The sequence below is a fragment of the Drosophila montana genome, unplaced genomic scaffold, assembly GCF_035044405.1.
Source record: "Drosophila montana isolate Dmon_TW-CO22-7 unplaced genomic scaffold, ASM3504440v1 contig_3848_1, whole genome shotgun sequence".
NCBI lineage: Eukaryota > Metazoa > Arthropoda > Insecta > Diptera > Drosophilidae > Drosophila > Drosophila montana.
In genome coordinates, this window is record NW_026998720.1 from 1,987,040 (window position 1) to 1,999,426 (window position 12,387).

A 12,387-nucleotide genomic window follows, 5' to 3' on the forward strand; every position below is an offset into this window, starting at 1 on the left:
AGCAACAACTTTTGATGCTTGATTTTGAGTTTTACATTTGCATTTTCTCACTGTGTATAAGCTTTATGCAAGCTGTAAATATTTTAATCAAAATTAATCAACAGCAGCTACAAAATTTAACAAAAGTTCTATAAATTATTTCAAACATTTTTTACAGTGTATAATCTTTATTGCAGTCTCATGTTGCAAAAAAAATTGATTTCTAGCTACAAAATAGTTAGTAGAATTTGTTGTCAGTCCAGAAACGGATTTTATTAGACATACATATATTTAAATCTTTTCTGCAGTGTAAGTCTTTGCCTATTTACAAATTTTTCTAGGCACATATTCATCTTCATATCGTAGTTTTATTTATAATTTTTAACACAGTGTATGAGCTTTATTGGTATTGGGAAAAATTTATTTCCAACTAACGAAATATACAATCCCATTTTATTTTAGAAGTATTTTGACTTTTTCGCTCAGTGTATTAACTTTACTGTAATCAGCAAAGATTCGGAATATATTTTTCAACTTTGCGCACATATTTTGCTCAGTTTTCCAATTATACTCCAATTTTTCTGGACAGTGTATAAACTTTATTGCAGCCACATGTTGCAGAGCAGCATGTTGCCAAGCATTTCAAGCTGCATGAACTAAACGACAATTGCTGACAATTTAGCGCTAGTTAAAGTTGCATGCTGACATTGTTGTTGCCATTGTTGTTGTTGTTGTTGTAGATGTTGTTGCTGCTGCTGTGGCTGTTGTTCTTGTTGCATATTGGCATCTAGGTTTGCATATGAAATGTTGCCCAGGCACACACAAGGCAGTCGTCGCAGAGACAAGATGCATTTGCCAGATTCGTACAAAATACGAATTTAAGTTCAAAATAATTGCACGGCATGAGGCAGAGGACAAGTCGTGTGTGCAACATGTGACTGCCTCGCGGTGGCAGCCAGTTGTTGTTGCCTCCGCCTGACCAATAACGACAACACATCCCAACACAGGAACAACTTGAACAACGACTTTTCCGCCTCCGTTGCCGCCTGCACTTGCGCGACGCTGCCTTGGACCGCCCCCTTCTGGCCAGATTTGCCTACGACATGTTTTGGGTGGAAATTGTGACCATGTTTAGAGGGTTCTGCTGGGTAACAGGCCACGGGCCACGGGCGACGGGCGACGGGTGCTGGGTTTCGGGCTTGGGTGCCAGCGCGCACTCGCACTCAAGATTTTGATATGGCATCGCAATTTCTGAGAAATTGTATTTTGATTTATTTATAATGTTACAGCGACATGCACACATAGCACAAAATGGGACAGAGGGTTTTTGGCCAGAGGGGCGCATTGATGGCAGCATTGCACGGCCTTGCCTCATTGCATTTGTTGTTGTTGTTGTTGTTGTTATAGCTGCATATTCAATTTGGATTTATTGTTTTTGTGGATGTTGTGAAATCATTTCGATTAAATTAGAAATATGCAAATTATGTGCAGCGCATTAATTATGCAAACAGGCCTCGCCCCCTACTCGTCACCCCCCTCCCCTTACCAACACACACACACTTGCCTAATCAAGTGTAAAGCTTAGAGCGAGACAGCATTGAAATTAGTTTAAGCTACCACGCGTTTTGCTAGCGTTTTTCGCACGCATTGTGTTAGCGTTTTGGGACGCGCGCAAAACGCGCGGCAATTAAAAAAATCTTCACACCAGCGCGTTTCTTGTGGGCGTTCAAAAGTGAAGCGCGCGCGGCTTTTTCTGTATGAAAAATATTTCAACGATTTGTAAGCACAGAAGAAATAAAATCGAAAGGCAGCGATTGCAATTGTGCCACAAGCGACCAGCAACGTGCAACGTGCAACTCGCAGAAAAAAAAACAGAGCAAGAAATGAAACTCAACGGGTGGAGGGGGCGGTCAGCGCAACAATTTACCAATCGTTCACGCGTCCAGGAGCGTCCAGTTCACAGAGCATTATTGCGTGCCACTAGAGTAGAGGCCAGCACACACAGCCCGCAACCCGCAGCAATGCTACTCCCCGCCGCCGCCGCCGCCGGCTCACCCCTTTTGCCGTTTTCGGGGTGGGCGTTGCCGCGGAGGCTGTGCAAAGTGTAAATTTATGATCATGCGATTTTTATCGAATGTGAATGTGGAAAAGAGTACAACGTTTTTTGCACTTTATAAAAGAGGCAGCACACACACACACACAGACACACAATCACAATCACATTTCGTGCCACATTTGGCGGCGCAACCACAACCAAATCCAGGCACCGCCGTTGGCCTGAACGCATTATTAATACTCGCACGCCGTCTGTCATGTTTTGTATTTAGTCAATTTTTACTTGGATTTTTTATTGAATGGTTTTCCTTTATGTTTTTGTATGTATTTTTCGTATTTTATTTTTATTTTTTTATTTTTTTTGTATTTTATTTGGCTTAGCTCGCATCGCCGCCTCCTGCTTGTGGCTCGCTTCATAAATCATGGCGCGCATTTTTTTTTGTTGTTTTGTTGTTGTTTTCGGCTGCGTTTATCAAATTTTCGCACACTTGGCTTTGGCTGGAAAATGTGATTTTCCAAGCGTTTTATGAGACACGCCCCAAAGACAAAGTGCAACAGCAGCCGCCGGCAGCTCCCAGACATTTTGGGCCCGGGCGGCACGACGATGACATGGCGCGACCCCACGCCGACGAACGACCACAGCGTCAGTCAGTCAAGCAGTCAATCAGTCAGGCAGTCAAGCAGCCAAGCAGTCAATCAGTTAAGCAGTCAGTTAGTCATTTTGTTCAGCACACACGTGGCTGAGGCTCCATTAATGCGATTATTTCAGTGCACTTTTGGCAGTCGCAAAGTTCATGGAATTATTTCCAAGTCAGTGAATGGCATACGTCCAGGGAGGGGGGAGGGTGTTAGAGGGGGCTGGGTGCCGCATTAAAGACATTTTAATGGTTTGGCAGCCTGAGAAGAGACAATGGCCAACCACAAGCGATTTCCCACTGCTGGCAACATGTATCAATAATTTTTCATTTCATTCTGCCACATGTATTTCACACCATGCTTAGGCGCGAATTTGTTGTTCTAATCCTTGACAGCGTCGCTGTCTCATTAGCGCCCCACCTTCCCCTCCCGTTGCCCGGCCAAGCCGCAGCGAAGTGCGCTAAGCGCTGCGTGTTGCACGTTAATCGCATTATTTACAGCAAACAGGATCAGCGGCATGACTTTTGCGTCTGAGCGGACAGGGGCCAAACTGCTTATAGCCCCCCTCCTGCCCGTCCCCCTCCCACTCAAAAGTCAAGGCGACAAACACTCCCACGGGGATATCAGTGACATATGTAAAGTGTAAGCTCACCCAAGGACGTGCAACGTGCGGGGGTTGAGCTACTGTCAAAGCGGCAGCGCGTGCCGGCGTGCGGTTCGTGTAATGAATATCCGCTTAGCTGGTGCTGCCCAGGATGCTGCATAACGGGGTTGCAAGTGCGCCCGAACGTGCACCAGCCCAACAGACAGCAGCCACCCTGGCCGCTGGCTGTGTCCGCCGTGCCGGGCGTGCTATGGGAAATTGATCAGGGTGACGTCCAAAATATGCCAACGTTCAGTTTTTGGCACTATTCAGAGCTGATTGACTTGCCAGCCCAGCCAGGCACAACAAAAAGGGCAATCTCTAAAACGATTTTGGTAGTGTGAGAAAAAAAAACACATTAAAAAATACTTTAAAAAATATTAATGCCGTGATTGAGTGTGCTTGACTGGGAAATGCCTGGTGTCGAGGTTTATATTTGGGGTTAAATACTATTATTATTAATTTTATTTTTAATTATATATCCCATACATACATATGTATATACCAATCCATCTTATAAACAGCATTTACAACATATAACATTTACTGCCAGATCTGTAGGAGCCCTGTATCTTATAGCTCCCATAGGAATGATCGCTTAAGAATTTTTTTGAAGTATTTATTTAACTTTTTAAATTTTCATAAATTTAAATTTTGACCCAATACCTTTCTTATGATACAGTCAAAATATAGTCTATTTCTAAGATATATCCAATCCAAAGAGAACTATTCGATCTTGCTTTGTTTGGAAATTTATAGATTTTTATACCCTGAACCCATTGAAATTGAATAAAAAGGGTATAATGTATTTGTGCAAACGTATGTAACAGAGAGAAGGAAGCTTCTTCGACCCCACAATGTGTATATATTCTTGATCAGCATCGTTCTACCCATGTCCGCCTGTCTGTCCGTCCGTATGTATGAACGCAAGGATCTCAGAACCTATAAAAGTTAGATACATTTGAAATTTGGAACGTAGGTCCTCCTAGTGCCCGCGCAGGACGAGTTTGTTTCCGATAATCGATAACTTTCCCCGGTTCCAAGCAATCGATAAATAACGATATCGAAATCCCGTTTTTTTTTGTAAAAATCTCTTAGGTTTTAAGAGCTGGAGTCACCAATCTTGACATATAGCTTCTAGAATAGTATATACAGATCAGCATTAGAATTACGATTGTATTATGTGGTCTGCTTTAATTCTTTAATCGAAAAGAAATTGTTGGTCCGGCTGTTGAGTAGTTCGGTGGCAAGAAGTTCGGTTGGTTATGGATGCGAGTCCAATTGAGGATATATATTTAAAATTATATTTTTTACTGCATTTGAGCTCGTAGCGTGATCTGCATTTGGTGCTGTTTGAAGAGAGTTCAGGGTATCCCCTAGTCGGGAGCTCCCGATTATAGACTGTTACTTGTTCTAATTTTATTATTATTATTTTATTTTCGTTTCGATTTCATTTTTTTGAATTTTTTCATATCTATCTGGTAGAATAGTCAGCATTTTTCTCAGTCTTAACCAAAGACATTTTGAACAGAATAACAGTTTTTGTCTGAACCCTCTTTCCAGCGCGGGAAAATTGGAGCCGCTAATTTTGATCCCCTTTTTGATCTCTCTAAATCTCTTTATTAAATTATAGATATTAATTCAAATCGTTATCAATCTATAACTGTTCTTAAAAGTATAATATTATAAGTAATGATTTGAGGGTTAGGACCCTTAACAAATAATAAACAAACTTTTTAAATTAAATTTTAATCCAAGTTTTACAATGAAATTTCAGATTAATTTTTCTTCATAGCTCTATTTTGTGATGCATTCTTCGTCATAGGTCCTATGTTACCTTTAAACTGCCGATTGTAGTTCACAATAGATAACAATTCAGGTGAATCAAATTAAGTATATATGTATATGTAGAACATTGATCTATAACTAAAACTTACCTAAAATCAAATCAAATATGATAAATTTATTACCAGGGCTGAAGCCTAAAATTAATCTATCATTTGTTTCGGTTCGCGACTCGAAGCTTCAAGGTTCTTTAGGTTCGATTTTGGTTTTCCGTATCCACGAACCCAAGTTTTCAAAATTATAATAAAACCATAAAATAATAAACCTTTGTTTGCCGGATTTCTATTAATATAAAAAAGGTTTACTTATTTTTTATTCAACTGGTTCGTTTCCTTGGCCTTGCACTGGTTCGGTTCGAAACCGGGTTTGCTGCCTCCTGGATCTCAAAGAACGTTGTTACAGTTGAACTTTTAACCCACCCGCAGAGGTACGTCTGGCGCTTAGCTGCTTGCCTCAGATCTTTGTTATATGATATTTTTTTTCAGGCACTTCTCGACGGAATAAAAACAAATTAAAGCTCATTGTTCGCCTTTGCCACTTTTGGTGGCAGCGCATTGTCTCAGATTACAGTTCCAGTTGCAGAGCGCAGCCTCAGCTTGCGATTCCCCTCAAGGTCCTTGCCAAGGACCGACCGCCCGCCCGCGTTGGCTTTGTCAGTTTTCGCTTTTTTTTTATTTTTATATATATTTTTTTTGTTTTTCGTAAAGCGAGTCACGTGCCACAATGAAGACACTTCTGACATATCCGGCGGACCACACGCCACCGTCAACCCCCGTTCCCCACCCCTTCTCCATTCCATTCCATCGCCCTATCCTCGCTCGAAGCTGCGGGCAAGTGTCAGAGCAAAAATTAGCGCATCACGTGCGCCTGTGCCGCAATATCCTTTAACTGGCTGCGTTTGCTATCCTTATCCTTATCGCTATCGATTTCGTTTAATATGTTAATCTGTGCCGACAGCGTAGCCGTCGCCGTCGTCGTCGCCCCGCTTACCCCCTCCACCACTCCAACACGCTGTTCATTAGCTGACAACAATAAGAGTTTCTTTTTATTGGAGTACTCCCCGTTGGTAGTCCATTAAAATAGCCATACTCTTGTCCTGGCGTCCACTTAATGGCCGCCACTTTCGGGAATGTTATTTAAAACAAGTAGGAGGGCTATCGTCGCTAGTGCCCGACTGACAGATACTCTGTTACAGACCTACTAGCTGGCGTCTCTGCATTCTCAATTAACTTCGGTGCTTATTGTTCGATCTTTAAGATATTTTCAGTGCTTCAGTATGGAGTATAAAAGGTTGTGCAAGTAAGCGCAAGGCTCTACATTGAAAATGAGCTTTTTCGCAATTTTATAAATGGGCTTTTTCGCGTTTTGTAAGTAAAGTACAATATTTTCAATTTGTATATTCTATTCGAGAATCTATAAACAAAATTTGGGGTATCTATCACATCTAATTTTCAAGTTGTGCTTAAATACCCATGTACCAAAAGCAATTCTAATCTTTATTTGGAAAATGGAAGAAGATATCGAGAAAAAAAGTAATAAGCTGGTTCTAGATATTTAGACTTCATATATTTAATGCTTTCTTCCGCCTGTTACATACATTTGACCAAACCAATATGCCCCTTTTACCCATTTTCAATGGGTTCAGGGTGTAAAAAACCAAAAGAACCAAAAACGAAATCAAATTAAAATAAAAATCAACGAGAAAGGCTTTAAATGCGCCTCGCTTAAGAGACTGGGCAGCAATCGGAACGCATTAACTGGGGGAAAAACTAATTACTGGCATATCTCTGGCACTGTCTCGCTCACTCTCCCTGCCTCACTCTCTCTCTCTCTCTCTCTCTCTCTCTCACACACACACTCACACTGTGTTTAATGCCTGCGTTAATTACCTTTGCTTGGGGATTTTCACCGCTTACTTGGAGTTTTATGGCATTTCTGTTGAAAAACGCGTGAAAAGTTCTCAAGTAGGCAAATGAATATTTGTTTTCCCAATAACGAGAGAGACAGACGCAGATGCTTAGTCTGTTGCCAGTGCCGTTTAAATACTCTGTGCCTTAAAAAAATGTTTAAGTAGGGATACATTTATGTATTTATTTTTATATGTAGGATAGTTGAGTTGAAACTATAATTAGCCTAAGAAAACTATACATACATATATGTATGTAAGAAACTGAGTGACTTATCTGAAATCAAACGTAATAAGGTCGATTAATTACCAGGGCTGCAGGCTAAAAATTAAGTTGTTGTTTAGCTCCAAGGTTCCTTAGTTTCGGTATTATAGCTAACCTAAGAAAAATATAGTGCCGTACAAGATCTAAGTAATATACATATATGTATGTAATATATACATATATATATATACATACTAGCGGTTATAACCCGACCTTGCCCGTGGCACGTATAAAGTAAATTTTCACAAAAAGCTTCAAATAAACTTTTTCCGCTAATTTACCACTGTTGCGGGTTGAATTCCAAATCGCTGAAACAGGTATTCTTTAAGTTCCTATGTAGAGGTTCGAAAATAAGTTTGAAGCAAATCGGACAAAACTTAAAACTTCGCCCAAAAATCTTTGAATCGCATTTCTAACGAAGAAGTTTGGATTCTGCGAAAGGTGTGAAGCACGTTTCAAATTATTTTTCATATAGATCTTTGGAAATGAATTTGAGCGCGAAACGTCACCCACCAAATCTTTGAGCCCCGTTTCCACCAAGGAGGAATGGATTTTTTGAAAAGTGTGAAACAGCCCACAAATGAATTTGAACAAAGATCTTTGAATAAGTTTCATACAAAAGTTTTTCGCGATTTTTCCACACTTGCGAGAGGAATTTTCCGATTTTCAGCTTCCTAGCTCTTGCGGCTTGGGCTGTGGGTTGATTACCAATCAGTCAGTCAATTTTTTTGGTGAACTTTAAGAGTTTTCCGATTTGCATAAAAGTTGTTTGATGCCCGTCCGATCAGTTTCAAAATCATTTTCAAAGCTTTTTTGATTTTATAACATACGTGCCAAGGGCAAGGCGGGGTTATACCCGCTAGTATGATATAAATATACAGAAAATTGCATTATTTTACAAGTGACAAGGTCTTTATTACATTATCACAGCATATTTTGTCTATACATACTTAAAATATTGTATTTATTTAAAGATTTCAATAATAATTAATTTTTACTTTTTACAAATTTATTCTCAATCTAAACTAAAGAAAATATTTATTGATTGTCATGGGCAAAATGGAAAGAAAAAGATGTATTAATATGATAAAATAATTTCCCAGGCCCGCATTTCCCCATTGTAGAAAACATAAACAAGCTTTAATAGGGTAATTCTAAATGTGTTTATAATATCTAAGGATTTTCTACAAATTTTTTAATAGGTATAAAAAATAAATATAAATTGAATGTTAAAACAGTTCTATTCTTGAACAATATGTTTATCCTTATATTGTAAAACTTCTCTTTTAAGCAAGAAAAAGAAGCCCATTTCTTTATGTTCTTAGGAAAAGATATTTATTAAGCTTAAGTTGAATAAATATTAAGAAATGATTTGTTATAATATCTGTGGAATTTAATGCCAGGGTGATTAACGATTAATGGCAGCTGCAGGAGGGCGTTGTTTAGTGAGCAGCCAATCCCCTGCCGAATGCAAAATAGGCGCAAAAATCACAGCAACAACTGTGGTCAGGCCGCTCTCATAATGGGCAACAAGTTTCTCGTTGTTGTTGCTGTTGTTGTTGGCAGTTACAACTGGCGAGGCCAATGCAAAAGGATTGCATGTGATTGGATCTTTTCGCTGGCACTGGCACTGGCCCAGGCACTGGCACTTGCAGCAGCAGCAGCAGCGGCAACAACAACGAATGGAGCCCGAATTGATGCAGATGCAACGTGATGCTTGTTGGTAATAAAATTGGTGCTTAAACGAATCCACTCACAGCCATTTAGCAATATCAGACATGGCTGTAAAATTAACAGAGCAACACACAACGAACGATGCTCCAAACAACCAGCGAGGGAACGGCCCCAAGTATATCCGTGCCTGCTGTTGTTGCTGCCATGTGCAATTATTTCTTTGTTGTTGCTGTTGCAATTGCCTTTTGGCCGCGCTCGCTGCGCGTTAATGATGCAGGAGGAGCTGGGGCAGCGGTTGGGCGCGCGCTTGCAACAACAACAAAAAATGGCAGACTGGTTCCGCAAGCCCGAGCCCGAGCCCGAGCCCGAGCCCGGCCAGAGCAGACCCAAGCCAGGCCAGGCCAGCCATTGCGTCTGCAGCATCAGGCACTTAGCAACACCCACTTTAAGATCACGACAACGATGACAACAACAATAACAAGCAAGCTTTATCTACTAAGAGAGTGCTTGACTAAAAAATACCCTGTGCAAGCGTCTGAAGGGAGCCAAGACATATTTGTAGCTGCTTACATATATCATATCATTATGATCATCACGCATATTACTCGATTTTGAGAGCAATGGGAGGCTGTTCCTACTGGGCAGTGTGTATGAGAATAATCTCTGAGATTTACTTAAAGAGAATAGTTCATAAATCGATACTTATCGATTTGTACGGCGATGTCGAAAAATAAATTTACGTGTATGGTAAACGAAACAGGGCGCAATAAAGAAAACCTAACATAAACCTAGACTAAGTCTGGTATATGCGAAGCTGTATTTCAAATTTGGAGACACTTTCTCATCTAATATCGGTGATTTACTTAAAGCAAGCCAGTAGGAGATCGATACTTATCGCTTTCCGTGAACCTGTGCAGAGTTTAAATCTAAAATAAACATGGACTTGGCGTTGTATACAAAAATCTATATGTCAAATATATGTTTCGATGTGCAGCTGAAAAATCTTTAGCAATTTTGAGATATCCAGATACAGATAGATGAATAGGCTATTTTAACAAGTACAGGGTACAACCAGGGGCAATGCAATATGCAACGCTCTTGTGCCGAATTTTTATTTTTCGGTGTCCCAAGCGTAGCTCCAGGAAAACGTTTCGCCCCCTCCAGCCCCCCTCAGCAAAGTCTGCCCAGTGCTAACTGCGGAGAAATTTATGACAAAAGCTCATGAGCTTTTGATGAACCAAACGGCGCAGTTTTATAAACACTTAACCCCTTGAAAATGTCCAAAAAGGGTATGATGATTGTGCGCAAATGTATGTGACCCATGTTGTTGCTCAACATCAACAGACGAGTCGTTCAAGCCATGTCCGTCAGTCAGATCTCAGAGCCTAAAGAAGTTAGTTATAGCCTCTGTCCACTGAACACATTTCTTACACATTTCTGAAAATGTCACATTTTTGCAAAATGTGTAAAATGCGGCATGTACGTTTTCCCATAAGTAAACACATTTTACACATTTTTCAAAAATGTCACAAAATGTTAATCTTTGCGGAGCTTATGTAAATTAAAGCAACTCGATCAGCTGTTTATTTAAAGAAGTAACCGGTGTAATACCAAAATGTGAAACTTGAAAATGTGACATTTCTTAAGCCCAGTGGAGAAAGGCTATAAGTTTCTTTAAACGAAGCACCTACACAGGCTCTCGCAAGTCTGGTTTGTTTTGATTCATCGATATATTATCCCCTTTCGAGGAGATCGATAAATATCGTTATCGAAATCTTGTTGTTTGAGCATATCTAGAAACTTTTCAGATATAGACTCTCCTATAGTATGCACAGATACCTCTCCCTGTTTTTAAACGTATTTACCCACATTTAGATGTGTGTGTCTTTAGTGTGTGAGTACGTATAGAAGGCAGTACGAATGTGTATGTGAATGCTGCTTAGCACTGGATGCAGAGTATCTCTGTAGCCGAGCATTCTAGACTAGAGTGCATTTACTTGTTTTTATTGAGTTTTTGAAAATTCTGACAAGCATTTTTGGGGGAGCTCTTTTTGGTCATGTGGATTGCAGTCTGAACCGTGCACGATCGCATTAATTTATTAATTTAATGGCAAAAACGTTATGCTTCCCAAGGTGGAGAGGGGTAGAGTGTGGTAGAATGGTCGAGCGGTGGAAGAGGGCGGGGGCAGGTTTAGAGGAACAAGTGGGAGGATGCGGAGTACCTTGAGGCGAGCAGCGCATACACACGGGGCGTTTCTAACAATTTTATGCCAGATGAGCGCCTAAATGATCGCGATCAGTTACCTGCCCCAGCCCCATCCATCCAGAAGTTGGAGCCGGGCCAGCCAAGACAAGACACAGAGACCCGGCAAACGTGCGTCCACTTAAACCGCAGACAATCTTCATTATGGACACTGCAGGGCACACAGCTGCAGCAGCTCCGATTCGAGATACACCCGAAGATGCTGATGCAGTCGCAGTCGCTGCCGCTGCTGCTGCTGCTGCTCATGTTGTTGTTGTTGCTGCTGTTGTTGTTGCTGTTGCCGCTGCCAGGTGAGGTGTTTATTAAGGTGTAATGCAATTTTTCATATTTCCTTTTATTTAACTCAGAGCGCGCGTGGGCGGAGCAACTGGAAAATTGCAATAATATGTTTGTGTATCTTTTCCTTTGGCCAGCAACAAAATGGATTCACAATGCAGGCAACGGAAAAGCGGCGGCGGGAAAGCCGGCTACACGGCAAACGGGCGAATCGGCGCAAAAAGTGTGGCAACATGTTTGCGGTTTTCGCTTTTCCGACATAAATAATGGTCATAAATTGAGCATGGCCGGAGCTAAAAATTCAGTATTTATAGCCAAATGATAAAAATAAGATTTATTAACATTTTGCTGCCCCGCACTAGCCGCACACACACACACACACACAAAAACACACACAAGCCAACACACACACACACGCAGCTCTCTTGCGATTTTCACACACCCCGAAAAAAAAACTAAGAACATTTCAATCGACTGTAAACGACTGCACAATACTCTGTTCAAGAACTAAAGGCGAACCCAGGAAACAAACTGTTGTTAGTTCGGTGCACGGGTCGCATTTTCGAAATATGTTTAAATAAATCCTATGCAAATAGATCCGGAGTCTATCTCAAACGTTTTTTATTTTAATCCAAACCATTTGAGGACAACAATTTAATTTAGTTCGGGCTTAGGTTCAGCTTTTGAAGGCTCGAAAGCAAGATAATTATTTGAAACTTAAATTTGCTTAAAATAAAAAATAAAATAAGATAGGTCGAAAAACGGATTAAGTATAGGAATTGCGGCTGTGATCTTTTAAGGCGGTCGTCGGACTTCTGGCTGTAAAATTGAATGATCAAATAGAT